This window comes from Zootoca vivipara, chromosome 2 (genome assembly GCF_963506605.1).
Source record: "Zootoca vivipara chromosome 2, rZooViv1.1, whole genome shotgun sequence".
In the NCBI taxonomy this organism is placed as follows: domain Eukaryota; kingdom Metazoa; phylum Chordata; class Lepidosauria; order Squamata; family Lacertidae; genus Zootoca; species Zootoca vivipara.
In genome coordinates this window covers 98,028,466-98,055,819 of record NC_083277.1, presented here as the reverse complement: position 1 = coordinate 98,055,819, position 27,354 = coordinate 98,028,466, and the positions used below count along the sequence as shown (strand labels likewise).

Below are 27,354 nucleotides of genomic sequence, written 5' to 3'. Positions count from 1 at the left end.
TTGGACTACAACTCCCATAATCCCCTTGGCCATTGTCTGTGCTGGCAGGGGGATGATGGGAGTTGGAGGCTAAAACATCTGGAGGCCACCAGGTTCGGAAAGGTTGGCATGCTATGTCTTCTAGGCAGGATGGGGTAAAGATTAAAGATGATGATGATATATGGGGCAGTCAAAATAATAATAAAAAATTGTCCAGTAGCACCTTAGACCAATTAAGTTTTTTCTGGTATAAGCTTTCGTGCGCATGCACACTTCTTCAGATACAGTCGTACCTCGGGTTACGAACTCTATTCGCCGTGCGTGTGTTCTGCGCACGCACAGAAGCGCTGTGTGCGGTTTGCACATGCGCAAAGCGCGAAAATTGTGCTTTGCGCATGCGCAAAATGGCGCTTCGGATTACGACCATTTCGGGTTACGAACTGCGTCCTGGAATGGATCGTGTTCGTAACCCGAGATACCACTGTACACTGAAACAGAAGTCACCAGACCCTTATATATAGTGAGAGGGTGGGGTGGGGTTTTTCTCAGAAGGGTAGTAGGAGATGGGTGATTGACTCAATGGGTATGGTAAACCTGTTGACTGTTAATGACTGCAATTAGTCCTACAGGAAAAAGCAAGGAATACTATGCAGATGACCAAAAATAGCTTTAGCATGTGTAATGAGACAAGAATCCAATATCTCTATTCAGACCAGGTCTCTCCATAGTTTTCAATTTGGTAATAGGTTGTAATTCAGCAACATTGAATTACAACATCACCCATCTCCTACTACTATTCTGAGAAAAACCCCACCCCACCCTCCCACTACATATAAGGATCTGGTGACTTCTGTTTCAGTGTATCTGAAGAAGTGTGCATGCACACGAAAGCTTATACCCAGAACAAACTTAGTTGGTCTCTAAGGTGCTTTTTTTTATTTCTACTGCGTCAGACCAGCACGGCTACCTACCTGAATCTAGATATATAAGGCATCAGATTCATTTCTTTCACCATTCTATTGCATTTCCAAATTGAACCAGGACCTTAAAGTTTAGTGCTACTCCAACATGAAAGCATTTGTTTTCTTCCCCTTCCTTCCCCTTCCGGAACTCAAAAACTTGAGCAGGAGGGAGAAAATGTAATTAGTATGAGAGTGGGAGATGCCATTTATCACTCAAAGTCTTCTGCCAGCCTCAAGGGGAGGGGCCATCACTCAGAAGCAGGGCACATGCTCTGCATACAGAAAGTTCCAGGTTCAATTCCTGCTATCTTCAAGTAGAGCTGAGAAAGATTTCTTTGGAATCCCGGAGAGTTCGGTGGAGACAGTAGCGAACCTGGTGGACTAGTGGCAATAACACAGTTCCCTATATTCCTAGATATTCAAGCCAGTGTATGTGTGTGTGCTGGAATCAGGAGGTAGCACATTTTGAACATTTCTGTCCTTGCATTGTCTGCCAATCCATGACCTGAGGCAAATAGTTTCACTCTACCTTCTGACAGAGGCACCCTTAGGCTCTCGGTGACTGTGATTTCCCCCCAGATTCATCCAGTTCAGTCTTTTTCTACTCCAGAGGTTGCAGCAGTTGCTTTTAATTTCAGCCTGGACTTAAGGAAGCCGAAAGGTAAACATAACCAACAACAGTCCTCTAAGAAGCCGAGGGTCGCATTTGTGCTCCTCACTAGCACTTCCACTACCTAAAGGCTCGGAGAAATCAAGAGGGGAGCTCCCAACAGTCCTTGTCTCACTAAGGAGGACCACACACACCACACTTAAAACAGCCATTGTTTAAATCCCATGAAAACCCACCCTGTTCATTGCACCCCTATCCTGCTTGGCTTTTTCTAAATAAGTGTGAGCTCTGTCCGCCCATGAGAGGCCTAAACTCTGTTTGTGGGATTTGATGCCTGCTGCGCATTGTTCGTTGCAAGGCACTGCTGATGTGCGTATGCAACGCCTTGTGGTTCAGAGCAAATCTACAGAAGTTTCCCATCAGTGGCTTCCTTTCCTGATTCAGCTTTTTGTACACCTGCAATTTAGGGCACCGCACAGCACACTTAACGCAGGACGTTCAGAAATTTGGCTTTAAAAAAAAAACCTCCCCCCAAAAAGCACTGAGTGATGCGCTTTGTAATGAGGGACAGTTTGCAAGCTTTGCTCCAAGGGACATGGAATTAAAAACAGCCCCCTGGTTCTTCTGGACGGGCTATTTCTATAATCATAGAGCTGCAACAAACTGCCTTTGCCCATAGGCTTTTATTTGAGATTCTGATAACAGGCTGTGGTTTTGAGGAACTAGAGCTCTCGCTAGACAAGGCTCGGTCTTGTCGAATTATTGACTTTGTAGTGTATATCATCCCCCATTGTAGCGAGGTAATGGCAGCTCTCGCTAACACACTAGGAATATGTTAAGGAACTGCACAGTGCAGCGACGGCAAGTTTCTGTTTTATCTTGTTAGACTTACCCGACGTCACGTTGGTATTCAACCCAGCTAATGCCGTGCCGTTAAAAAAAAAGAGAGAGTCTTACATTAATGACTTTTGTCACAAAAGTCATTAACATAATAGGACTTCCACATCAAAATTGAATATTAATGCTACACCAGGCTGAGGTAGTAAGAGGGATAATTGCTCTAATACATTTTCCAGTCGGATTTTCGCATCGTGGTAGCAATTGCATTAGCAAACCCGATTATTAACACATCTGATACAATGGCAGTGGCTAATAGGAGTTAAGTTGGTTCTTTTTCTTCTCCCCACTCAGGGCCACAGCCCTTGTTCCGAAGCAAAAAAAATCACAGACGCTGCCAAAATCTACGCACAAGCGCCAGCAGGAAACGTTTAATCAGGATGGCGAGCACAGAGTTAGACCAGGAGTTTGGGATAAATTCGTGAAAAGTGCAAATTACTCCTCCCCACTTTGTTACTATGGGCAAATTGCTCCAGCCTCCTACCGGTACTTTCCATCTGCGAAATGGAGGTGAGGGCTTCCCTGCTTAGATATTGTGAGGAGGATCCTCTTACTGTCACAAACAATGCTGAAAGGGCTGGTGATGATCACACGGAAATGAAAAATGCATGATTTTTTTTAAAAAAAAAATGCAAATGTTGCAGTCAGGCTGATTGTGCAGGAGTGCAGCCATTGTCACTGCTAACTCTATGAATATTTCCCCTGATACTTTAGGACCCCTGTGCAAGACACATAAACATGGAAGCAAGCCCCTTTGATGATCGCATGCAGCATGCTTTGAAGTAAATGCGCTGCTTGAGGAAGCAATCCTGCGATCCACCGGGCAGGCAACCGAGAGGCTGTGGGATGGCTGCAGACCCTCTATTCAGGTGAGAGCGAGATCAAGGGCAGAATGGGAGGCCTGTGGGCAGAAGTCTCCCTATTGTGGCACCTGAAGCCCCACTGATGTCACTCTGTAACTGAAGATGCTCCAAGGGTAGCATGCCCAGAAACAGGTGTGCTCCTGGGGCATGTTGGGGTGGGGTGGATGAGGACGTTGGATCTGCCAGACCAGAAGCCACTGTGCCCTCATTACCATGAAAAGAGAATTGTAGAGTCGGAAGGGACTCTGAGGATCATCTAGTCCAACACCCACCCACCCACCCACAATGCAGGGATAGTCAGCTGTCCCATATGGGGATCAAACCTGCAACCTTGGCATTATCACCACCACGCTCGAATAAGGAGCTGAACTAAAAGCAAACGAACTGGACAACATTTCCCCTACTGTTCGTGTCAGTGGCTGAATGTGTGTTCAAAATCTGCCCTCACACCTCCAATTCTGGCTCACTTAAGCTAACAGGGCTTAGGCAGTGGCATTTTTACTGCCACCTTAGTCTGTTAGGGCAAATGACCTTTCTTCACCGAGATCACGCCTAGGATCACAGCTGTTTTTATAGCACAGGCATGTCCAACAGTTAGATTGTGATCTACTGGTAGATCACGGGGTGTCCCTGGTAGATTCTGGTTGATCTCTGGCCCCTCAGCCCCTAAAAAAATATCCACAACTTTGGCTACCGAAAAAAAGCTCAACAACTTCGGGTAGATCACTGCCAATATTTTTACGACAATGAGCAGATCACTGCCAGTTTTTTTATATATTGTGAGTAGATCACAGTCTATTGGGAGTTGGACATCCCTGTGAACACTCCTAGGCTTGCTTACCCAGAAGTAAGTTCTGCTCTAACTGCATGGGAACTGCAGCTGAAGCCAATCAAGGGTGTTTCGATCTTTCTTATCGTTTCTCCTCAAAATAGCCTTTGAAGTAGGTCTTTATTTTTCCTAGTTTTACAGACGGGGGAACTGAAGCAGTGGGAGTGTGGCTTGCCTAAAGCCTCCAAGCGGAAGTTCTGTCTGCTTGCAGTGTTCTGGTTTTTGCATAATTCCAGTATTCTGACGAGGCTGAATACTGAAGGAGACCCAGGCTGGATTGAAATGGATGTGGGAAGACTAGGTTCAGCATTGGACAGTGATGGTGATGGAGTGCTTTGCAGGGCGTAGTAACCTTGCCTCTAACAATTACTCTTCCATGAATTCTAATGTACTTCTGGAAATCAAATTCCTTGCCGGATAGCAAATTTCCAGTGATGTGAATGTGGGGTGGGGGTGGGTGGGAATAATATATTCAGCCAAAAGATCAAAAGTACGCAGAAGATCTGGTACTCAGGCTGAGACCCTACCTGCCCGTAGACTGTCTTGCCAAAGTGGCACATGCCTTGGTTATCTCCCTCTTGGACTACTGCAGTGCGCTCTATGTGGGGCTACCTTTCAAGGTGACTTGGAAACTACAGCTAATCCAGAATGCGATAGCTAGACTGGTGATCGGGAGTGACTGCTGGGACCATATAATACCAGGCCTAAAGGATCTTCACGGGCTCCTAGTACGTTTCTGAGCACAATTCAAAGTGTTGGTGCTGATCTTTAAAGCCTTAAACAGCCACCGCCCAGTATACATGAAGGAGCGTCTCCAGCTCCATCGCTTAGCCCAGACACTAAGGTCCAACTCTGAGGGCCTTCTGCTGGTTCCCTCACTGAGAGAAGTGAAGTTACAGGGAACCAGGCAGAGGGCCTTCTTGGTAGTGGCGCCGTCCCTGTGGAACGCCCTTCAGATGTCAAGGAGATAAAGAACTACACAACTTTTAGAAGACATCTGAAGGCAGCCCTGTACTGGGAGGTTTTTAATGCTTGATGTTTTTAGATATGCTGTAAGCCGCGCTGGGGAAATCCAGTCAGATGGGCGGGGTATAAATATTATTATTATTATTATTATTATTATTATTTATTAAGCTTCTATCAAAAATTGGAAGGGGTTTGTATAAGGTCTGTGTGCCAAAATACAATTGCTTAAACTCCTTGGGTGTTCCTCCTTCTCAGCCTAAAAACTATACATGCAGGATGGGTTTCTATACAGTTTGATGACAGTGTTTCAACCTGTTATACCTGCAAGGCTTCAGCTCAGTGAAAAAACAAGGGTTTCGCCTTAATTCACAAACAGGTTTATACCTACGTATCATTGCCTAGAGATCAGCTCAGTTGTTACCACAGGGCTGTGATTTTTGCTCTCTCTCTCTTTCTCACACACACACATAAATCAAATACAACCACAAAATGCAAATTCTGTAACCGGAATGCACCATGCAAATTGGGCACATTTAATTGTATAAACTTAGTGTGAACCATGCGTGTTCTACTTCCGCAGTTCAGATTCTGAAATAATGGTGGGAGGGGAAGGGCCTGGCCATGTTCTGCAGCTTTGGTAGCCAGTGCTGGCGCCACCATGAAGACACATCATTGCTTCCTCTTCCTCTGAATCCTTGAGAGGGTTTTCCCCCCAGCCTTGCTTGGCCACCCTTTTCACAGCTGCACACACCCTTTCTCATCTGCCCAGCTTCTGTTGCCGGCCAGCAGTTCTCTATTTCTTTCCTTAAACTTAGTTCCAAGACACCTTTCTAAGGTGGCTCACTTAGTTACATGTTTTAGTTAGAGATAGGTAGCCATGTTGGTCTGACGTAGTCAAAACAAAATAAAAAAATTCCTTCCAGTAGCACCTTAGAGACCAACTAAGGTGGTAATTGGTATGAGCTTTCGTGTGCATGCACACGAAAGCTCATACCAATGACAAACTTAGTTGGTCTCTAAGGTGCTACTGGAAGGAATTTTTTTATTTAGTTACGTGTTGTTTAGAAATATTGAAATATGCAAATAAAAAAATACTATTAATAAAGTCAAATTGTCAACAAGAAAGAAAGAAAGAAAAAGAAAGAAAGGAAGAAGAGGAAGGAAGGAAGGAAGGAATTAGTTTACTTTTCCAGCTTGCTATGTGTGGAATAAAGGTATTCGATTATTTGGTTGGTTGCGAAGTTTATACCCTGACCTTCAACAGATTCCCAGACCCAGCAGGATGCCTAATGAAAAGTTAAAATTTACAGTAAAGCAAATGAAAACACAAACATTAAAAGAAGAACAAGACACCACAGGATAAATGAACAGTCAGCAGAATTACAAACAAATAAGCAGCACAAAAGCAATGTAGAACGGATTAAAAAGCCTCTGGGAGGGAGGGGAGTAAAAGGCATTTCCCTTGAACCAAAATGGTATCAAGGTAAGTGACTGGCAAGATCCCCAGGGAGGGTGTTCCACAGTTGAGTGTCACCATCAAGTACACCCTATCTGCTGCAGCCATCTGGTGCACCTAGAATGTCAACAGGAATCCAAAAAAAAGACATCCATTTGAGTTCTTAGATTAAATGGTACACCAACGGAGAGGGAACCTGTAACCTGCCAGATGTTGTTAGACTTCAACTCCCATCAGCTCCGCAAGCATGGACAATGGTCATGCTGATGGGAGTTGTAGTTGAGCAATATCTGGAGGACCACTGGTTCCCCTCCCCTAGTACAGGAAGGTTTTCTTGGCTGGTGCGGTTGGTCTCCCTGAAGTTCTCTTTTGGCCAGAACTAGCTGGTACACCAACGGCTAGATTCACATCTACCCTTTCTTAGGTTCCCCCATTCAAGACCCACATCTGCTGGCACCGTCGCAGCTATAGCCAGCTAGTTCCTGCCACCCTCTTCATTCCAAAACTAGTACAGAGAGAATACCTCAGGTGGGGAGCAGGGAGGACTCAATTCTTCCTGGATTTTATGCCCCTGTGTTTCATCCAAGGGTCATAAAGGCATGATTACACCAGGAGCAGCATATAGTAGAAATGGAGGCACAGAGCATGGAAAAGGTCTCAGGACTTTTGGGGTGACTTTCGTCCTTTCAGGCTTAAGGGGCAGAGATCCCATTTCAGTTATCTGGTAATTTCAAACTGGCCTAAAATAGTTACAGGTAAGTTACAGGTAGGTAGCAGGTCTGGCGTAGTCGAAACAACAAAACAAAAAAAATCCTTCCAGTAGCACCTTAGAGACCAACTAAGTTTGTCATTGGTATGAGCTTTTGTATGCAATGACAATTACAAACTTAGTTGGTCTCTAGGGTGCTACTGGAAGGAATTTTTATTTACTTATTTATTTGGCTTAAAATATACCCTAAACTCCAATCCACGCCTTCAATCAGTTTAAAAGTAGAAGTTTCTGGGCAACCCTAGTTCCTTGCATTCTTGTGGTTGTTGGCACTTTTTTTTTTAATGGAAAGGACAAGATGCATTTGCTCATGTTAAAGTATTTAAATTTATGCCCTTTACTAACAATGACCTTTGTCCGGCATAGAAACTGACCTTAAAAAATTAATCTACATACCAGCTGAATTAGGCAAGCCATTTAAAACCAATCACAGGGTAAACCATCTTTTAATCAAGTCTACATGTATTCCAGACACGTGCGCGGCCCAAGATGACATCTGATTCATGATATTGGTTATTGATTAAAACTCTTAATTTTGGATTTTTAATTATATAAGTTTCTAGCCATGTTTGTGAGAAAGACATACAAACATTCAGGGGTGCTTCCTGACTTGCAAAGCAGTAGAGCTGCCCATTCTCAAGTCAGATCAGAAGTTAGGCTGGCAGTGATTGTCCCAGTGTCATCTCTCAGCTTTGCAGCTGAGGATTTGAACCCAGGTCTTGGTCCAAAGACAACACTTGAAACACTGCAGGCAGGATTCACCTAAACGGCCCCTTCGGCAGAAGAACTGCACAAGGACATCTGTTTGAGCAACAGGGCTTCCTCCCTCTTCTCCTCCTGCAGCCCCAAAATTGGTTTGGGGGTGGGGAAACCCCCAGAACAGCATACAGGGGGTGCAGATGGAATGATTAGAGGAACACAACGTTGAATTTTACCCTGCATCTTTATAGAAGAAGACTAGAAGACTAGAAACACAGAAAGCAAAAGAGCACTTTAAAGCCAAATGCTATAAATAATCTATAGAAGATTTAGTTTCTATACCCCACCCCATAAGGGGGTGGCGCTGTGGGTTAAACCACAGTCTAGGGCTTGCTGATCAGAAGGTCGGCGGTTCGAATCCCTGCAACGGGGTGAGCTCCCGTTGCTCGGTCCCAGCTCCTGCCAACCTAGCAGTTCGAAAGCATGTCAAAGTGCAAGTAGATAAATAGGTACCGCTCCGGCGGGAAGGTAAACGGCGTTTCTGTGCGCTGCCCTGGTTCTCCAGAAGCAGCTTTGTCATGCTGGCCACATGAACCGGAAGCTGTCTGCGTATAAACGCCGGCTCCCTCGGCCTATAGAGCGAGATGAGCGCCGCAACCCCAGAGTCGGACAGGACTGGACCTGATGGTCAGGGGGCCCTTTACCTTTACCCCACCCCATGCCACCCAACTACTTTTTGAGCCCTTGCAAAGTCCCTGCATCAACCTATCTTCTCAGGTGCTCTTCTGTAAAGCTAAAAAAATAGATAACCAGAGCATGTGCTTTATTCTGACTTAGAATGCCTGGATGTCCCTGATATCTGTGTGGCTCCAGGAGTCAGATCCATGCTCATTTCTTTACCCTGGTAGGCATTTCAATATTAATTTAGGGTGCACCTAGATTGAACAAGAAAACCAGGTGGGAAAACTGAAAGCTGCTTAAGTAACCTGCCTGCCCCCAGCCCAACATCAATTTGGTGCAGTTTTAACTGCAGTAAAGCCTGGCAAGAGTGTGTGAACCACCCCGAATCTAAAAGCAGCCTACAACAAGTGCAGACCTAACTACCTGGAGGCATAGAAAAGCTTGCGAGTCTTCAGAAACTCAGAAAAGCTTTTAAAAAGGGGAGGGTGGAGGGGAGGAAACAAAGCAGATGCCCTTCATGATGAAGAACATCAGAAAGGTATTTGAAATCACCCCTTGCCCTAAGCTAACAGGGCACCTTTCCAAAGAAAGTCAGGCAAAAGGGGTGCATTGACCTTCTCCATATGAAGGTAGGCATGAGTAGGACATTACCCAGGCACGTCACCTTCCTTGCCCCAGATGACTAACCTTGCACCCAACCTGAATGCAATTAAATACCCATATACTCCTCTATGTGGATATGATGTTCAAGACTTCAGCTCACAAACAAGGTGCTCTGGGGCATTTCTCTACAGTGGCGGAGTCCTCTGCCATGTGCTGAGGACAGTCTCTCCGGGCCTCAGCTACAGAATCAGCCTGAAACTTCCTGCTTTGCCCCCATGGGAGGTCTATGAAGTCCTCTGACGTTGCAGCAGGGAAGGGAAGGCAGATAATGTCACAGAGAGATTTCACTGGATCAGGGCTTGAGGGCATCCTGATCAAGTTTGCAGATGACACCAAATTGGGAGGGGTGGCTAATACCCCAGAGGACAAGATCACACTTCAAAATGATTAGATTAGAGAACAGATTAGATTAGATTAGAGAACAGATTAGAGAACTGGGCCAAAGAAAACAAGATGAATTTTAACAGGGAGAAATGTAAAGTACTACACTTTGGCAAAAAAAAAATAAAAAAAAATGAAAGGCACAAATACAGGATGGGTGACACCTGGCTTGAGAGCAGTACATGCGAAAAGGATCTAGGAGTCTTGGTAGACCACAATCTTGACATGAGTCAACAGTGTGATGTAGCAGCTAAAAAAGCCAATGCAATTCTGGGCTGCATCAATAGGAGTATAGCATCTAGATCAAGGGAAGTAATTGTACCACTGTATTCTGCTCTGGTCAGACCTCACCTGGAGTACTGTGTCCAGTTCTGGGCACCACAGTTCCAGAAGGATACTGACAAGCTGGAACGTGTCCAGAGGAGGGCAACCAAAATGGTCAAAAGCCTGGAAATGATGCCTTATGAGGAACGGCTTAGGGAGCTGGGTATGTTTAGCCTGGAGAAGAGAAGGTTAAGGGGTGAAATGATAGCCATGTTCAAATATATTAAAGGATGCCATATAGAGGAGGGAGAAAGGTTGTTTTCTGCTGCTCCAGAGAAGCGGACACGGAGCAATGGATTCAAACTACATGAAAGAAGATTCCACCTAAACATTAGGAAGAACTTCCTGACAGTAAGAGCTGTTCGGCAGTGGAATTTGCTGCCAAGAAGTGTGGTGGAGTCTCCTTCTTTGGAGGTCTTTAAGCAGAGGCTTGACAGCCATATGTCAAGAATGCTTTGGTGGCGTTTCCTGCTTGGCAGGGGGTTGGACTGGATGGCCCTTGTGGTCTCTTCCAACTCTATGATTCTATGAAATGCAGGTGTGTGTGTGTGTGTGTGGTGTGTATCCTTCATGGATCATTGCCTTGTCGTGACGAAGGGGCTTGAATAACTCAGAGAAGCTATGTGCTATGTCGTGCAGGGCCACCCAAGACAGACAGGTCACAGTGTAGAGCAGTGGTCCTCAACCTTGGGCCTCCAGATGTTTTTGGCCTACAACTCCCATGATCCCTAGCTAGCAGGACCAGTGGTCAGGGATGATGGGAATTGTAGTCTCAAAACATCTGGAGGCCCAAGGTTTAGGACCACTGGTGTAGAGTTTTGACCAAACGTGATTCACCTGGAGCAGGAACCAGCAAGCCACTCCAGTATCCCTGCCAAGAAAACTCCATGGACAAAGACAACAGGCATATAAGAGAGTGCCTGGTGTGCTCTGGTCCATGGGGTCACGAAGAGTTGGACACAACTGAACAATAACAATACACACACACATGGATTGGGGACGACGACATTCATAGCCTCTTATTAAATCTGGACTGTATGGCTTGAGATCTGTCAAGCCAAAAACATCCTCCTGCTGTGCATTTGGGGCCTACAAAGTGCTAGGGAACCTACCACTTGTGCAGGCCTGGGCAGACAAGAACGTCTCCTCTTCCATCTGAGTGGCTTCAGTATGAGGAGAGGTCGTGGGAAATGAGCCCCATATCACCTCTTGTTTCAGAAATCCAGCTGGCGTGAATTCCCTTCTGTGCGCGAAGGTCCAAGCTGTGCAGCAGGGGTGCCATGAGCTCAGAATGCCAGCTTTATTGTTGAGAGGTGAGCAACAAGAGAAGATGATAAGCGGTTGGTCCCAGTGGGACAGGAAGTGATACCGCCAGGTTTTGTTCCAGTCCCTGCGGCGTCCCAGCAACAGGTAATGAGACATCCAAATCTGTGTTCATGCTCATCCTTGCAACTCTGATAGGGAAGAGGTAAGAGAGAGGGTGAAGAGCAAGGGATCTAACCATAGTTCTTCAAGGTAGGCATGGCGCGAAGTGAGAAGGGCAAAACAAGGTCAAGGAAACAAGGCAGGTGGGAAGAGAAACAATGCACAAAATGTCAGAACCAGACTTCAGTCTTGTCTACCTAGACTAGAGGGTCATTTGCATAAACACCATTCCCTGGAATTTAGATCTAGAGCATGTATGGAGGACTTGTTTGGTCCATCAGACCAGGTATTGTTGGACTCCAAATCCCATCAGCTCTGGCCAGCAGGGCCAATGATCAGGGATGATGGGAGCTGTAGTCCAGCAACATCTGGAAGGCCAACATCTGGAAGGCATTCATCCAATGCACAGTCAGAAGACTAGGTTATAATATACTCTTAAGAAGATTTAAGGAATGAGCATCACTGGACATGGACACAGCCACACACACATGGTGACGATCCTCTAATATCACATTCCGCAGCAGCCAGCTGCCTTTGTGACTGCAGTATTGAATTTTATTTTATTTTATTTATAGCTTGCCTTTCTCCCAGCGCAGGACTCAAGATGGCTCATAGCATAAATTAAAACAGATACAGCTAAAGCCACTTAATATAACACATTACAAAACAATTAAATAAAGTAACCGGTTTAAAAACAGTGCTGAAAACATTTACAGTGGTACCTCTACTTACGAATAACTCTACTTACGAATGCTTCTACTTACAAATGGAGCTCCGTCCGCCATCTTGGATGCGGTTTAGATAGGATCTACTTACGAATTTTTAGATAGGGTTGCTTCTACTTACGAATTTTTTCTCCCAATGCATTCCTATGGGATTTGACTTACAATTTTTTCCGACTTACAAATGTGCATTCGGAACGCATTAAATTCATAAGTAGAGGTACCACTGTAAAAGCACACACAAAATCTATTCGTTTGAGAGCAATTTCACGGGAATGCTGCAACACTGCTCATAAACAAGTAGGCATGGCCATTGGTTGACTTTTATGGAACTCCAATTTGACCTATTGGATACCCACAAGTCCAGGTACCATTTTCATTACAAAGTGGCAGGTTTCAAACCAACAAAATGTAAAAAATTCCCCTTATTACAGGCCTACGGTACTCCCTGCTACAAGACTGAACTCTTGCATGTGTGTGTGTGGAGGGAGGGGGCGCAGGGCAGGGAAGGGAAAGGTGGAAAGCCGAGTCGTGAGGGAGTTTGTGGCGAGGCCGGGCTGGCTGCTTCTGTTGTCGATGACCTTCCAGGCATAAACAGACAAAAGAGGCTCGGGAGGAGCCAGTTGGGAGCTCCCGGTGTCGTCCCACCCCCCTTGGAAGAAAAAAAAGTGCAAAATCCACTAGATTCATCCAGCTCCTCCACCCGGCCATTGTTATGTCTGTGGCGCCTGGGAGCAGCCGCGGAGTTTGTAAACTCATCTCCAGACCAGGACGGTGATATGGGAGGTGCCGGGGGAGGGGGGGGGAAGCGGGGAGGAAGAAGAAGGGACGGCAGAAAAGAAACTTGAAAGTAAATGGCGAAGCTCTGGATAATGTCCCTCCCCGCCTCCCTCCGGCTCTTGCAGGGTGTCTTCTGTGGCAGAAATTGCGAGTCGCGGCCCGCGGGGGGGGGAGGGGGAGGGATTTAATTGAGAGGAGCCTGCTGCTGGGGCGGTGAATGGGAGCTTCTCTTGCTGTTGGAAGTACGTGTGCAACACACGCACACACAGAGCAGAAGTAGCCAGGGAACGCAAATCTCAGTTTCCTCTTCTTGTTTGGAACGTGGAGGTGCTGGGATTTCCTCTGCTCACTCCACCCCCCCCCCGCACGCGCGCGCGCACACACCCTCCCCCGCGCTTGCAGCTGCAACAGGGACGTTACTTTTGTCTTTATTCCAACAGATCCTGCTTGTGGTTCGCCCCCCCCCCCCCGCGCGCGCCTTCCTCGCTCCCTCCGCCTTCTCTCTCCTATGTGTGTGCGTATGTATGTGTGTTGACGAGCTAGATAGCGCCTGTCTTCTAATAGAGCGGAATGTAGCCAGCTCCAAAAGAAAACTTCTCATTTTGCGCATGAGTATTTTCTTTATTTTCTCTCCCCCCCCCCAAAAAAAGTATTTCTTGAGCCAGAGAGAAAATACCACTTTGCACTAAAAAAAAAAAAGTCAGGTAAATCTGACTTTTGGTAAATCTCCAAAGCCCAAGCGACGAATTCAAAATACAGCGAGATAAAAAGGGGGCGGTGAGAGGGAGTGGAGAAGATGTGCGTGAAGTAGGATTGGGGGCGATTTCGGAAACTCCGGCAAGCCTCTTGCTCTCCCTTCGCACATACCTCAATTGTACAGGGATCGCGAGAGGGTAATGAATAAATGGTTCGGATCATATTTGCCTCCGGTGACTATAAACTTTACTGCTCTCTCTCTCTCCCCCCCCCCAAGCGCGCTCCCTTCTCACACCCACCACCGCAACCAACAACAAGAAAATCCTGTCTCGCCCTCCCCGCCCCCCACCCCTCCGCTCCAAACCATGGAAAAAAAGGCCAGCGAGTAGCAGCAGCAATGGCGTGGAAGAAGTGGGGGGAAAGAGATTAGATTTCGCTTCTCTCTCATCAATTTTCTGTTTAATGTCACTGGTCTCCATTGTGGGAGAGAGAGGCACGTCATCCGGCCATAAATTTGAGATTATAGAGCCTCCAGCTCCGTCTTGGTGCCCTAATTGAATGGATTTACTCCACACGGGCAAGTAGGAGGGGAGGGGGACCTCGGAGTGGGAGCAGAAGACTCGCGACTAAATGCCAAATTCGTAATAATAATAATAACAACAGCAGCAGCAGCAGCAGCCAGAGAGAGGACTGTGCCGTCGCCGTAAAAAGCAAATCCTCAAACGCCTCGGCGGCTGTGTGGGGGGAAAAAGAGAGATCTGTGATCTTGCGCGCACACATGCAAAAACCATCTCCAGTTTCCGCTTTCTAGAGACAGAGAAAGAAAGGAGCTCCGGGGAAAGGAGAGAGAGAGAGAGAGAAAGAAGAGGGGGGGAAATCACCTGTATTCTAATATTGGCGTTTTCCAGTCCACGACTTGGATATCTCCAGTGGGCCCCCCCCTTTTTTTTACAGTGAAGTGGATTTTTTTTTTGTTCCTGCGGTTTGTTAAACAGAACTTTGACCCAGGAAAGCAGCGATCTGTAAGTAATTGTTTTGTCTCGATTTGTTCTCATTGTTTGTATTTGTGAAGTTTCTCTCGCCCCCCTTTTTATTATTTTTAACGCGTTCTCTTCTTCCGTTTTCCTTCTCATTAATTGCCGCATGAATGGAGATTTAATTCCAAAGCGGGAGGGGGGGGGAGAGAAATGTCGCCTTCTTCCTCCCCCACCACATGGCAAAAACATTCCAACTTACCCAGCCCCTGTCTGCCACTTTTGTACATCTCTCTCTCTCTCTCCCCCATCTTGTAACTCAAGAAGCTCCTTGCAGATTTCTCCTTCAAAACCTCCACGCGCGCATACCCAGCCAAAATCGCCCTCAAAATGAAAACAATTCATTCATACATTATATATATATCGCAATGCCCCTTTTGCTCTGTATTTACGTTAGCGCTGTAAAGGAACTTTATTCATTGAGGAAGAGTGTACAATTTATTGCCCCCAAGTTACGGTTTTGTGTTTAATTGGGGGGGGGGGTTCACACACACACACACACACACACACACCCCTCCACTTAAACTGCCCGCCCCCACAAAAGAGAGGTAACAGGGCTTCACACATCCTCCTTTTAGAAAACCGAGTTGGTTCCCCATAGCTGTATCACCTCGCTTATCTCTAAATATATTTGAAATCGGGCTGCTAGGAGATAGCTCACACCGCTTTGCAAGGCTGCGTGGGAAGGCACATTTTTTCGCCTCTTCTTTTTTTTGTTAACTTTGTAAACAACAATAAAACTAATGTTATGCCCTTGCAAAGAACAGTCCTCAATTTAGAAGGGGGCAGGAGGGCTCCCCGTTTAAAAGATTAATAACGGAGACGTTTTGCTTTTGAAGCGTACCAGCAGTCTGAGCAACAAAGCCTTAGCTTAGAACAAAATCCGCGGCGCCTCCACGTTGTCGCAGGAAGGAAAGTAGAACCCCCTTCCAAACGTTGGCCGCGACTCGCAGGCAATGTTTTAAAGATAGCCTTTGAATCGGAACGCAAATCGCCCTTGTATAATCAAAACTTACAAAAGCATTTTTTTAAAATATAAAACCCCACCTCGCTTCCCAGTTGCCACACTACCGACTACTGTACCGGACTTTTTCTTTACGCCCGTTTTTATGCTTGGCTCCCTGCGATCTGCTTTGTTCAGGCCTCGCTTTTGTTTCCCGCTCGAAGAGTAAGTAACCGAGCAATAATAATCCGATGCATGTTTATTCACAACTAATTTCCACCGCGTTCAATAAGGCTTACTCCCTCGTCGGGGTGCGGGCCTTACTCAGCACCCCCATGCGCGCTCACTCTGGGAGGAAGCCAGAGGCAGCACCGGGACGCTTACTCCCGAGTAAACATGCGCCGCGCCGCGAAAAGAAATCTTGAGAGATCCGGTGCCTGGGGGGGGGGGGGGAGCTTGCTCAGAGATCCAGGAGTTTCTGTATGAAGGAAAGCATTAACTTTCTGTTTTTTTCTGAAGAGGTCAAGAAGCATGTAGGTGTGCATCTGTGTTATATTTTAAAGACTCTTGTTTCTTTTATTTTCTCTTCCTCCTCAAATCAAATTATCTCTGGACCTCGCCGCGCGAGAACCTATCGATGTCTTTGCAAATTCGGTATAGAAAGTATATTTGTGCTAGTAAAGAGATAGATTTATTTAACGATTTTTAATTAAAGGGATTGACTTTTCTGTTAACAAAAGAGGTAGTGAAAGGACGGGTTGGCGCGGCGGCGGCAGCAGCTGGAGGGGGCGGCGGCAACAACAACTGTGCTTTAGGAAGGAGGCCTCGGACCCGGACAGCGTTTTTTTTCCAGCTCCCCGGCGTCCCCTTCTCCCCGTTCCCGTGCCTCTTTTGCTAGATCCTTTTCAGATTTCCTTGCCGGTCGGAATTTTGTTGTGAAAACATTGTTTCCTTGCCTCTTTCCGGTGCGCACATATATTGTGGCGTTTTCCCCTCTATTAATGGGAGAAACTCATCCACTGCTAGGAGGAACGGAGGGGAAACCCTGGTTGTTTTGTTCCACCGACCAAGGATCCCCTTGACACCTTTCTCCCTAACTCTCCCATTTCTTTATTTTTTTAATTAAACCGTGAAAAGGGGACATTGGGGGAGGGGAGGGGAGGGGAAGCATTTGCCTCTGCGCGCAGTTTGCTAGCAATCGCCGAGTATGATCTCTTTTTGATCAAGCAGGGAGAGATCGCACCGCACTTTGAAAAGCGCCCCTCTTATCTTGAGAGTGTGCGATCTCTCCCTGCTTGATCAAAAAGAGATCATACTCGGTGATTGCTAGGGAGAGAGCGATCGGCGTTGGCGAGGGGGACGAGTTTGTAGAAACCCAGGCCTCCTGCTGTTGCTGCTCCTCCCGGCCCTCCTTCCTCCCCGACATACATACGGCTCTTTTTGGGGTTTTTTCTCCTCGGAGGAATCGGAGCCCAGGAAGCTGAGCAGAAGGCGGCTTCCCCAACCAACCAAACCCGGAGTAAAAGAGGGCGCGGGTCAGCGCGGGAAGAAAGCAAGGAGGCCGCGAAGATGGCCGGTCGCCGATTCTCTCCGAGGCAGCCGAGCGCAGCAGCTTCGTATCCCGCCGAGGCCGCTGCTCCGCTCCGAGCCGGAGGTTCTTCCCTCGCTGGCGGAGACGAAGGAGGCGCTGCGACTCTTCGCTTGCCTGTTTCCGAGGGGAAAATAGTCCAGTGTATAAATACAAAAAAAATTAAACTTCTGCATTCTAGCCGACGGCCGGGTCCAGAGCTCCGGCGCCTGGATCTTGAGGCCGAGGAGGCTAGGGTGGCGGGAGGCGGAAGAGATCCTTTCTACCTTTGTGTGGAAGCCGAAGTTGGATCCTTTCGCCCCACGATCTCTCTCTCTCCCTCCCTCGCGATGGCAGAGGCGCGGGAAAAGGGTTTGTTTAGTCTGTCGATCCCGGAGGGGCAGCACAAAGGCAGCCTGGGACGCATTGGTCTCCCCTGCCTCCTTTTTTCTCCGTTTCTAGGGTAGACAAGTGAGGGGGGATCTCTTTTTCGTTCTCTCTCTCTCCCTCTTTCTTTCCTTTCCCCCCCTTGCCGCCCCTTTGCAACAGGAAACTGGAAGCTCCGTTTGGGGAGCAGGGGGAGGAGGTTCGGGGAAATGGAGAAATTTAAAGCGGGGGGGGGGGGAGAACCTCCATTAAGGAGAGATCGTATTGTTCCCTCTCTGATTTCGGAAGGGATGCAGAGAGAGAGAATAAAAGAATCTTGGAAGGACTTAAGACTTTCTCCCCACAACCACCACCTAATGTTCAGGGTAGAATGACCAGTCTCTTCCTTCGCCCCATTTTTGGACAGAAAAATAACATAAAGAGAGGTGTATAAAACGATGGCGTCTTCTGTCCTGCATTGAGGAGGAGAATGTAAGAATTATCTGCCCCGAACACTGGGCTGAATCTAGTTCCGCTGGAATATTGTACAGACGATATTTCATTCATGGATTATCTGGGGTCTAAAGGGAGGGGGGCACCCCAGATTCTCGCCCGCTTGTTTTCCGGTAGGGAAAATGGATGTAGAAGCGGAGGAGCCGGCTGCAGCTACGATATGATGCCTCCCGTTTTGAAAGAGAGGAAACGCACGAACTTAAAAAAGAAAAACTCCCCCCATGAGGTTTAGGTGGTACAATTTAACAACGTGGTAACAATGGTTGTATTCATAGTGGGCGAGAGGGGCTGCTAGTACCAAATGGGGAATGGAAGCGCGTGGAAACGGGCGATGCAATCAAAGGCAGGAAAAATAGGATGAGAAAAAAATTAATTCCTGTAGCTACTCTTAGAATCTATTGATCTTTAATAGGAAAAAAATAGGACTAATGCATGGGGCTTTGGCGAAGTTGCTGCTGTGTTGTGTTGTGTGTGCGCGCGAGTCTTTCTTGCTCACACAAGAGAGTTTCAGTGACTTTTAGTCTTTCACCAGCAATCCGGTGCAAACCCTCGCCGCTGTTTTTTATTAGAGAGCCGTGAAGTTAGGAGTGTTAAAAGTTGCTTGGGGTGGAAAGGGGAGTGGGGAGTTGAGGAATAAAAACAGGGATGTGATGTCAACCAGTCTCTTGGATGGCTTCCTTCTGCTTCTTCTGGGCATGGCGTTTCAAATGCTCCCCTTATGTGTTTTGGGTTCTAGGAGACCCTGCGTAAAGTGTGTGTGTGTGTGTGTGTAAAAAAAAAAAAAAAGCCTCTGCGCCCCTCCTTCCTATCCCTGGAACCCCCCCCCCCCAACCCCAGTTACTTTGCATTGATTCTTAATGAGCCCACAGTGCAAAGAGAGAGGGAGAGGGAAGGCGGGCGGCGGACACTTCTCCCTGGCTCTCTCCCGCACTGGAAGCCTGCTCCCGCACCTCTCCCTCCTTTCTGGGGGGTGGGGGGAGGGCCTTGAGTTGCTCCCTTCTCCTATCTCAGAAGACCATTCCAGGAGAGGAGGGAGCTTTCCCCCCCCTCTTTATTTTTTAAAATGAAGAAGATAAAAGGGGTCCCTTCTGAAAAGGGGCTCTGGATGGTCTAAAATCAAATTTTGAGATGGGGGAGGTGACCGGTTTTTTTACGTGGTCTTCCTTCCTGCCTGCCTTGTAGGTAGGAGCTTCCTGGCTGTGAAAGCTAAAGTGTCTGTCTTACTGCCACTGCCACTGACACACACACACACACACACACACACACACACACACACCAGGGCCTTCACTTTACACAACAATAAAAGTAGTTAAGGATCCAGCACCACCGCGGCAACAAGGCAGAGGGAGGGAGGGATGGACAGAAAGGATTGGAACCCCCCCCCCCACTCCACCACAGCAATGTATCCTGTCCGGTAGAGCCTACCTTAGAAATCACTTGCTTCTCCCCACCTTTCTTTGTGTGGATGTGGGTGTGTGTGTGCGGGGGGGGGGGCGTTTTGCTCCCTCCCTCCACGCTCCCATTTGCCTGGACCCCCCCCCAATCCGGCTGGGCCCCCTTCAGCCAATGGGGGCCCTAATGACCGCTTTAAAAGCTTTGCAAATCTGCTCCTTGGGTGTGTGCTGCTGCAGCGGCTATTATCTAAGTTGCGCCTTTTTACGCAGCTGCTCATACATCCTGGCACTAATTATGTGTTTATCAAAACAGGCACCCTTATGACATGTCACAACATGTTTGCGGGGGAAACGGTCTCTCATCTGCCCACCCCCACCCCAAATAACTCTTCCTTTCCCCCAATACTTGCTGGGATTAGGTTGCCTTGACTCTGAAGAAGGGACAGTGGGTGACAACCGAGGAACCTTTATTTCTGCATCTGCAGGTAGCTTAGGGCGGTGGGGGCAGGGTCCTGTGTGTGTTTCTGTGATCTCTCATCACCAAAGTGCCCAAACCCTCAACTTGATCCCGAAAGCGTTGAGGGGGAAGTTATATATGCTCGATGGCTAGTTGACTTAGTTATTAAAATAACCACACCTCTTCTCTTGCCTCCGAAGGTTTGTCCCAAATCTGGTCTACTTTTTCCATCTGCAGCTCAAGTTCTATAACTCCCTCAAAACTGAAAATAAAAAAATAAAAAGGTGGGGGGTGGGTAGGTGGGAATTGTATCCAATCAATCGATCGATTGGTGCTGTATATCTGCCTATCAATCTGGCTCCAGAATGGAAAGAGAGATTTGGCTACGCCTGGGATCATTTATTAAACTTGCTTTAATTTAACCCAGATGGGCGAGTTCCTTGATAACCTCACACAACAAACACAGTGAATTATACTTTCAGTGTGTGAACACACTAGGATATATTTAGCTACAAATTACAACTCTGCATTTAACAGGGCTTTAGCTCAAGGTTTGGGGGTCTGGAACACCGACTTGCCCCCCTTTCCCTTTTTAAAAAATCCCTTGTTTGGGGATGATCCAGCGGAGAATGTTTTTTTGGGAGGAGGAATTTACGCCGGGTTGGCCTCTTCCATCACACTGTCCATAATTTCTTTTTAAAGCTAACTTAGGCTTTCCCTTATGACTTGTACAGTTCATCAGGATTTGAGGAGAGGGTGCAGGGCCGAGCTGCCCTCTGGATGGACTGGATGCATGTAAATAGTGTGTCGTTGTGTGTGTGTGTGTGTGTGTGTGTGTGTGTGTGTGTAATATATGTGCAATAAGATTCTCGGTGGGTTATAAATGCTCATTATCTCTGAGCAAAGTAGGACCCCTTATTTGTTAGAAATCACTTCTTGCTGTGTGCAAAGAGCCCTTGCTCACACATAAGCCCCCCCCCCCCAATACACAAAACCTGCCTTTGGAAGCTGCAGAGATGTCTCTTTTGAGATTAAAAATGTGTTGTAAGCTCCGTGCAATATCGGTCTGTCTGCCACTATAAACTTTATCTATTTAGATTTATTTGATTACCAATTTTGTCAGTTTCCCTTTGTATATGCATAAAGAACGGGGCTAGTGGGGGATCTCCCTGCCTAGTGCAGAAAACATCTTGTGTTTGCCTGTGGAAGGATCTCTGTGGAAATAAATAAATAATGGATAGATAGATAGATAGATGATAGATATACAGTAGATGATACAGAATATTGGAGTGGGGGGAGGAGGAGAGGAATTTGACCATTTGATATCTTGTTCGGGTTTGATCGAAAGGGGGGAAAAGGGAGTAGATCTATTTGGATTTTGCCTCGCATCTCTTTCTCCCCCCCCCACTTATCTCTGCTGATTGGACTGTCCAGATCATTGATACTTCAGTCCTGCCGAATTTGCTTCAATGCACATCCCCCCCCCCAGATCTACGCCTTTTTCATTTCTCCGACTACTCTTTGTGGTCCCCATGAATAATGCACGCTCCTAAATTCTCCCAGCTTCAACAAACATACATACAATATTTAATAATAATAATAATAATAATAATAATAATAATAATAATAAGTCTATTTTAGCAGTGGGGGCGAGGATTCTCAAATAATCTGAATTCCTCCTGAGCTCTGGATTCTTAAAACTTGGGAGAGATATCTTGTCTTGACTTTCCTGCTTTCCTGATCCTGGTCTAGCTCACTTTGAAGGGACAATTCCTGAGAGATGGAGGGAGGCTAAAGAAGACGACCCAGGGCCAAAATCTCCAGCCTGCGTTAGTGTCCTATATTAGGCAAAGGGCTCAGTTTGGGAGAGGGCTGGGTGACCTTGCTCCGGATCCCTGACCACGAAACTGCAGCGCTCGCTTGCAAGTCTCTTTAAGCGACTGAGGCTTTCCGAGGCCGGTCAGCTGGCGGATACTCTTTGTAGGAGCTGCAGTCTGGTTCTGGAGCGGGGAGGGGGTTGCGCCCATCTCGGACGACTCAGGAGCCCTCCTTTCCAGACAGCGCGGAAAGCGAGGCGCGGAATGAACCGAGGCAGCAACGCGCTGCGAGCGGCGCTCCTGGAAAGCAGGCATCCTCTGGTGGAAGGAACCAGAAGGAAAGCTCAGGCGTTGCTTTTGTGGGTGTTACTGGAGGTGTTTGGTTCGCTTGTTTGTTTTGGAAAGGAAGGGGGGAAGATGCAAGATGTCTCTTCCCCTCCAACAGTCCATGGAGCAATTTTGGAAGAAAGGAGCAAACCTCTCAAAAAGGGGGAGCATCCTTCAGAAGGAAGAACCGGGTTCCCCTCCAATATATATATATATTCATTCTAGGGGATTCGTTCATTCCCTAGCTAGAATTCCCTAGAAACCGCGTGTCCAGTACACACGACCCAGCCTGCCCTTTCCCCTCTTGAAGATGCGCTAGGCCTAACCTTTAGCAGAGAATCCCCTGAACTGGGTCAGAGAGAGATTCGTGTACAAACCCTAAATGGGTTTGTTTATTATTTTGCTTTTTAAATGTCCCCCCATACCACCCAAAAGACTAGATTGGGTGTTTATATATATATATTATTTTAAAGCATTAATTCAGGCGCAGCGCAGACAGAGTGCCCCTTAAACTGGGTTTCCCCTCCTCTCGCCTTTGTCCTTGTTTGATAAGGGGAAGAGGGCAGGTTTTCAAGAATCAGTTCAGTAGGACAAGCGAGGCGGCGGAGCTGGGGGAAAAGAAAAGGGAAGCTCTGGGCATCTAAAACGCTGACCGAAGGAGCCTGACGCCCCGATCCGAGGGGGGGGGGCGCTCTCCTTTCTTGGAAGGAGCACAACTGGGTTTAACCAGGAAACCTCCGTGAACAGGCTCCTCATAAGCTAGTTGAACCGAAGTACTCAGACTGAGCCGAGCCAGGTTGGACAGGGGAGCCCAGAAAATAGCTGGGTTTGGAGGCAGATGCGGAGAGACGTGCACCTCCACGACCAAGGTGTCTCTTATTTCCCCCCCCCAAGTGTCTGTGTCCCCGAAGGGTTTGGATTTGCGTGTGGTTTTCTCTCTCTCTCTTTTTAATCCTACAGTAGTCTGTTTTTTAGCATGTAAAATAAAACAGGGCATGTTCGCGCGGGGCTGTTGGCAGCCAAGACGCAGCACGTGCTCGGCCTCCCCTCCACCCGGGGACGTGTGTGTGCGTGTGTGCCTGCGTGCTTGTGTGTGTGGGATCGCGGGATAGCTCATTGACTTTAAGGAGATCCGGGCTGCCCCCTCGAGCAAATGGAGGGGTGACTGACTGAGAGCCCACCGGACGGATACTTTTTCCAGAGGAACCCGGGAACTAGCTGCTGCAATGCTTTGCCTTCCTTTCTTTACGCAGAGATCAATTGGATGTAGTCCATGTACGTTCAGGATCGTACCGTGTCTGTCTTTCATTCATTCGTTTGTTCGTTCGTCTCTCTCTCTCTCTCTCTCTCTCTCCCCCTCCCTCCCTCCCCCTCCCTCCCCCCTCCCTCCCCCTCTAATCAACCAACCTCGCCAACCCCAGAAAATTGGAGCCCGTTTTAAAAAGTTTGTTAAATGTACTGAGTGGGTAGGGCCCCCCCCGCACCCTCCTCCGCGCCGCTTCCTCCCGATTTCCAATGAGCGTTTTGTGCGCGAGAAGAATTAAGAGTAATTCTTCCTAGCCAAGAAATTGTTTCTAATTTGCTCGTTGACCAAATAGCACATGGAACAATGAACCGGGTCCAAACAATTGCATTAGGCAAGGCACCCAACATACAATTACCCAAATGCAAAGATTTGCGTCTCCCAGCCCTTATTAGGCAATTATTTAGCGTGCTGAGTTAATCCATAATTTTATTTGACATACTGGGGGGAGGGGTCCCCCTTCCTTCCTTCCTTCCTTCCTTCCTTCCTTCCTTCCTTCCTTCCTTCCTTCCTTCCTTCCTTCCTTCCTCTCTCACTCTCTTCCAGATGGAAAGATATTAAATTGCAATATTTTAACACATTTCCCCAGAGTGTGAAGGTTAGCTGAGGTCTGAAAATTTAAAATGATTGCATATTCATTTGGACATGAAAAGGAGATGTTTTCATGTTGGTTACCTTGAGGAAAAAAGAAAGGTGCGGGGGCGGGGTGGGGGATAATCTGCCATTTCTTCCAATGCCAGCTTGTTTGAATACTGAACTTAATGTGAAGATTCGTCTCCCAGCGCGTTATAACAGAGGAAAAGATGCTAAGGGGCTGCACAATAAACGTTTTACCTACCATATAAAAACATAAAGAATGGGAAGGATATTGTGAGCTTAGATTGCAAGTTAGTTATGTAGAACAGCTTAATAATTATGATAATAACAGACCCACAGTGTTCTTTGAAGGGAGGAAGTGGGTGGCAGGTCCCTGCCCCGAGGAAATTGCATTGTGCGTTTTGACAGCGGGGAGACAATTGCAGAGGGAAGACGCAAAGGGAGAGGAGAACAATGTCCTTTATTTTATTTATTTTTATTTGTAAGGCGATCTCTTTTATTTCGCCAAAGCAAAGAGCCATGAAATAGTGTGCAAAGTCCCGAGTTCTCCAGAAGTCTTCATCCTGGTGGATGGCAAAAAAAAAAAAAAAAGGCAAGGGCACCAGCCGTGACAAGGTGGCAGAGACCTGGGCTAACGGGGAAGGAAGCCCATCGGGGGTCTTCTGCATCTGGTCCAAGTCGCCATGCAGTTCGTAGTCTGGGCTTTAGAAGTGGGATTCCAAATTTTCTCCTCTTCCGAGTAGCTCGTGAAGGATCCGAGCGAGATGGCTTTAAACCGGCCTACGTAAAAGTGGCTTCTGCTAGAGCCCGATCCTAAATATGTCAGGGGTGTGTGTGTGTGTCAGAGAGAGAGAGAGAGATTTCCCTGAGGGCTGAAGAGCTGTGCTGGACACGCATCCTGCTCTGTATCTGCTTGACCCCCTCCCTCAATACTTCGATTCCATTGATTCACAGACCAGGCCGTGGCTTGTGCTTCAAGACAGAACACGACACCGAGATTCGCGAGACCTTGTGCCAGTTCTGCTTTTAACGCGATTCCTTGACAAGGCACTTTCTCTCTCTCTATAGGAGAGAACGAAACTGACTAGGATCTTGCTGACCACCAAACCAGAGTTCTAGCAATTGCTTTCAAGAGAGGAGAGGAGAGAGGGAGACAGTTTGGCTTTTAAATCTGGTCTTGCGAGATGAACCAAATCTTCTTAATGTGTCCCGAGATAAACGAGCTTAATTCTCTGCATGAGACTGGCTATATTAACGGAGTCCCAAGCGCGGCTTAATGGCAGCAGCGGCAGACCAAGCCTGCGCGAGGCTTACTTGCGAGTAAGCACCCACTGAACCCAATCCGGACTACTGCTGAGGAGGAGCAATGAGGGTCGCCAGGGGACCCTGATCGATCCTGGATCGATTTATCCCAGTCACTTCAGCTCCTAAACACCCATTATTATTTTTTAAAGAAAAAAAAGAGAGAGAGAAAAGGTGAGTGTGACGGTTAAGCGGGCGCTTTGGACGAATTTACAAATAGATATATATTTTTGGGGGGTGCCAGGCGATCTTTCTGAAGCCTACTCTAAATATTTATTTCTCCTTCCATTATCTTCGCTCTCTTATGGAGGAAGTCTGAGAGAGATACCGAAGCTTTGCTCCTGTTAAATTAAAAACATTTGTTACCCCTGGACAGATTTTTAAAAATGGGGAGGGGGGAAGAGAAGCTGTAACTTCTGCTGACAGTGTACTTGCGGCCCATCTAAAAGCTAAATGGAGTTTCCTCCTTTCTCTTCTACCTCCTCTCCTCCCCCCTCCATTCCTTTCCTGGAGAATACAAAACTATCTCTAAACACACACACACACACACACACACAGACACACACACTTTGTGTAAGTGAGCAGGCAGAGTACGACTGAACTGGTAATTTGCCAGCAGACCTCTGGTTTATACACCAGTCCTGTCTAAAGTTATTTGCTGTAACAACTGTTTTGAAACAATAAAAGAAAAACAAAAAAAATCAGAAGTGAACAGAAGGAAGGGAGGGGGGGGAAGAGACTCTCAGGGGGGGAAGTACGCGGTGCAGATATGGAAGCCAAAATATGAATCTTCGACATCCGTTTCCTATTATTATTTCTTTTAAAAAATCTGGAACTGTGGATTGAAAGGGGGGGTTCTTCCCCCCCTGACCCAGCAAGTCCTAAGGTTGTTCTGATCGAACCCTAGAATGGTTTAAAAAAAGAACAAGGAAAACAACAACAGAGAAGCTTCAGGATGTGATTCAGGATTTAGATCGAGACAAGTTGGGTCTGATTCGTTTCTGGTCAGCTTCGCTTATGGGCGCATCTGTTTCTGGACTCTATTCCCCTCGCTGATCTCTCGCTCGCTCTCAATTTGTTAATCTTTTTTTTTTAAATTGAAATTATTTAGGGGGGGGCAGAACACACACACACACACACACACACACACACACACACACAGTTTCTTACTATATTATCGGTTCTGGAAATATACCCGCCTTAAAAACAGAACCACCACCACATAAAACCAGACAAAATCCCTTAGACGCGCACACAAAAACCATCTTTGCTAACCGTGTTTTGTCAAGATTCTGCACCCCCGTGGCCTGAGCCGGAGTGACAAAACGCAGCGCCTTCGGGTCCTCGCCTTCGCCTTGGGGCTGGGAAGGAAAGTGTCAATCAAAGGACGCTTCAATGACCAGGGACAATCCCCTTTGCTGGACTGGCCTTCTTCAAGAGCAATCAGTCACTTTGCATTAATTACCCTTCCATCCATTCCCCACTGCTGGGCAACCGCTGCTTTCTCGGAGACCTGGCGCATTCATTACAAAACACCACCTGAAAGAGTGGTCAGCAGTCCGCCTCCCTCCTCCCACCTCGTCTCTACCCCCCCTCCAAGCACCCCCAACAAATAGTTAAAAAGGGGAAGGGGGGGTAGAAGGCCTTAGAACTACTTCACATCCTGCACTTCGAAGTTTTGCAATCTCTCCCTTCTAATTTCCCCCCAGCCCCTGGAATTGCTGGGGGGGGGGCAGCAGTCCCGCCCGTTGTTGTTGTTGTTGTTGTTGTTGTTACAGTTAGTAATCAACTGTGTCCAAGTTTCCCGCCCAAAGGCCCTTCGGCTGCAATCCTCATAACCCTACTTACCTGGGAGTAAACCCAATTGAATTCAACAGGACTTACTTCTGAGTAGACGTAGTTAGACTTGCGAATGCAATTATGTGCAGAGTTGCAACCTTAAAAGAGTGGAACTTGTGCTTTCGAGTAAACTGTCCAGAATCGGGCTCCGTACACACCAGGCCATGCTTCAATCCTGAGAGTAAACACGTAT

The 27,354-nt window shown here is 47.2% G+C and overlaps 1 protein-coding gene across 8 annotated transcripts in view; it reads left to right on the top strand.

The window, feature by feature from the left end:
* Window positions 1-27,354, top strand: part of BAHCC1 (BAH domain and coiled-coil containing 1) — a 158,782-nt gene that overhangs the window by 30,187 nt on the left and 101,241 nt on the right. For 6 of the 8 annotated variants that reach the window (XM_060271945.1, XM_060271948.1, XM_060271940.1 and 3 more), the window contains exons 2-3: window positions 3,163-3,317; window positions 11,298-14,724. The gene's annotated coding sequence lies outside the window, so the exon portion shown is untranslated. Of the gene's footprint in view, window positions 1-2,693; window positions 3,318-11,297; window positions 14,725-27,354 lie in introns of those variants that run through there. The other 2 variants (XM_060271942.1, XM_060271943.1) reach the window with 2 other exon arrangements.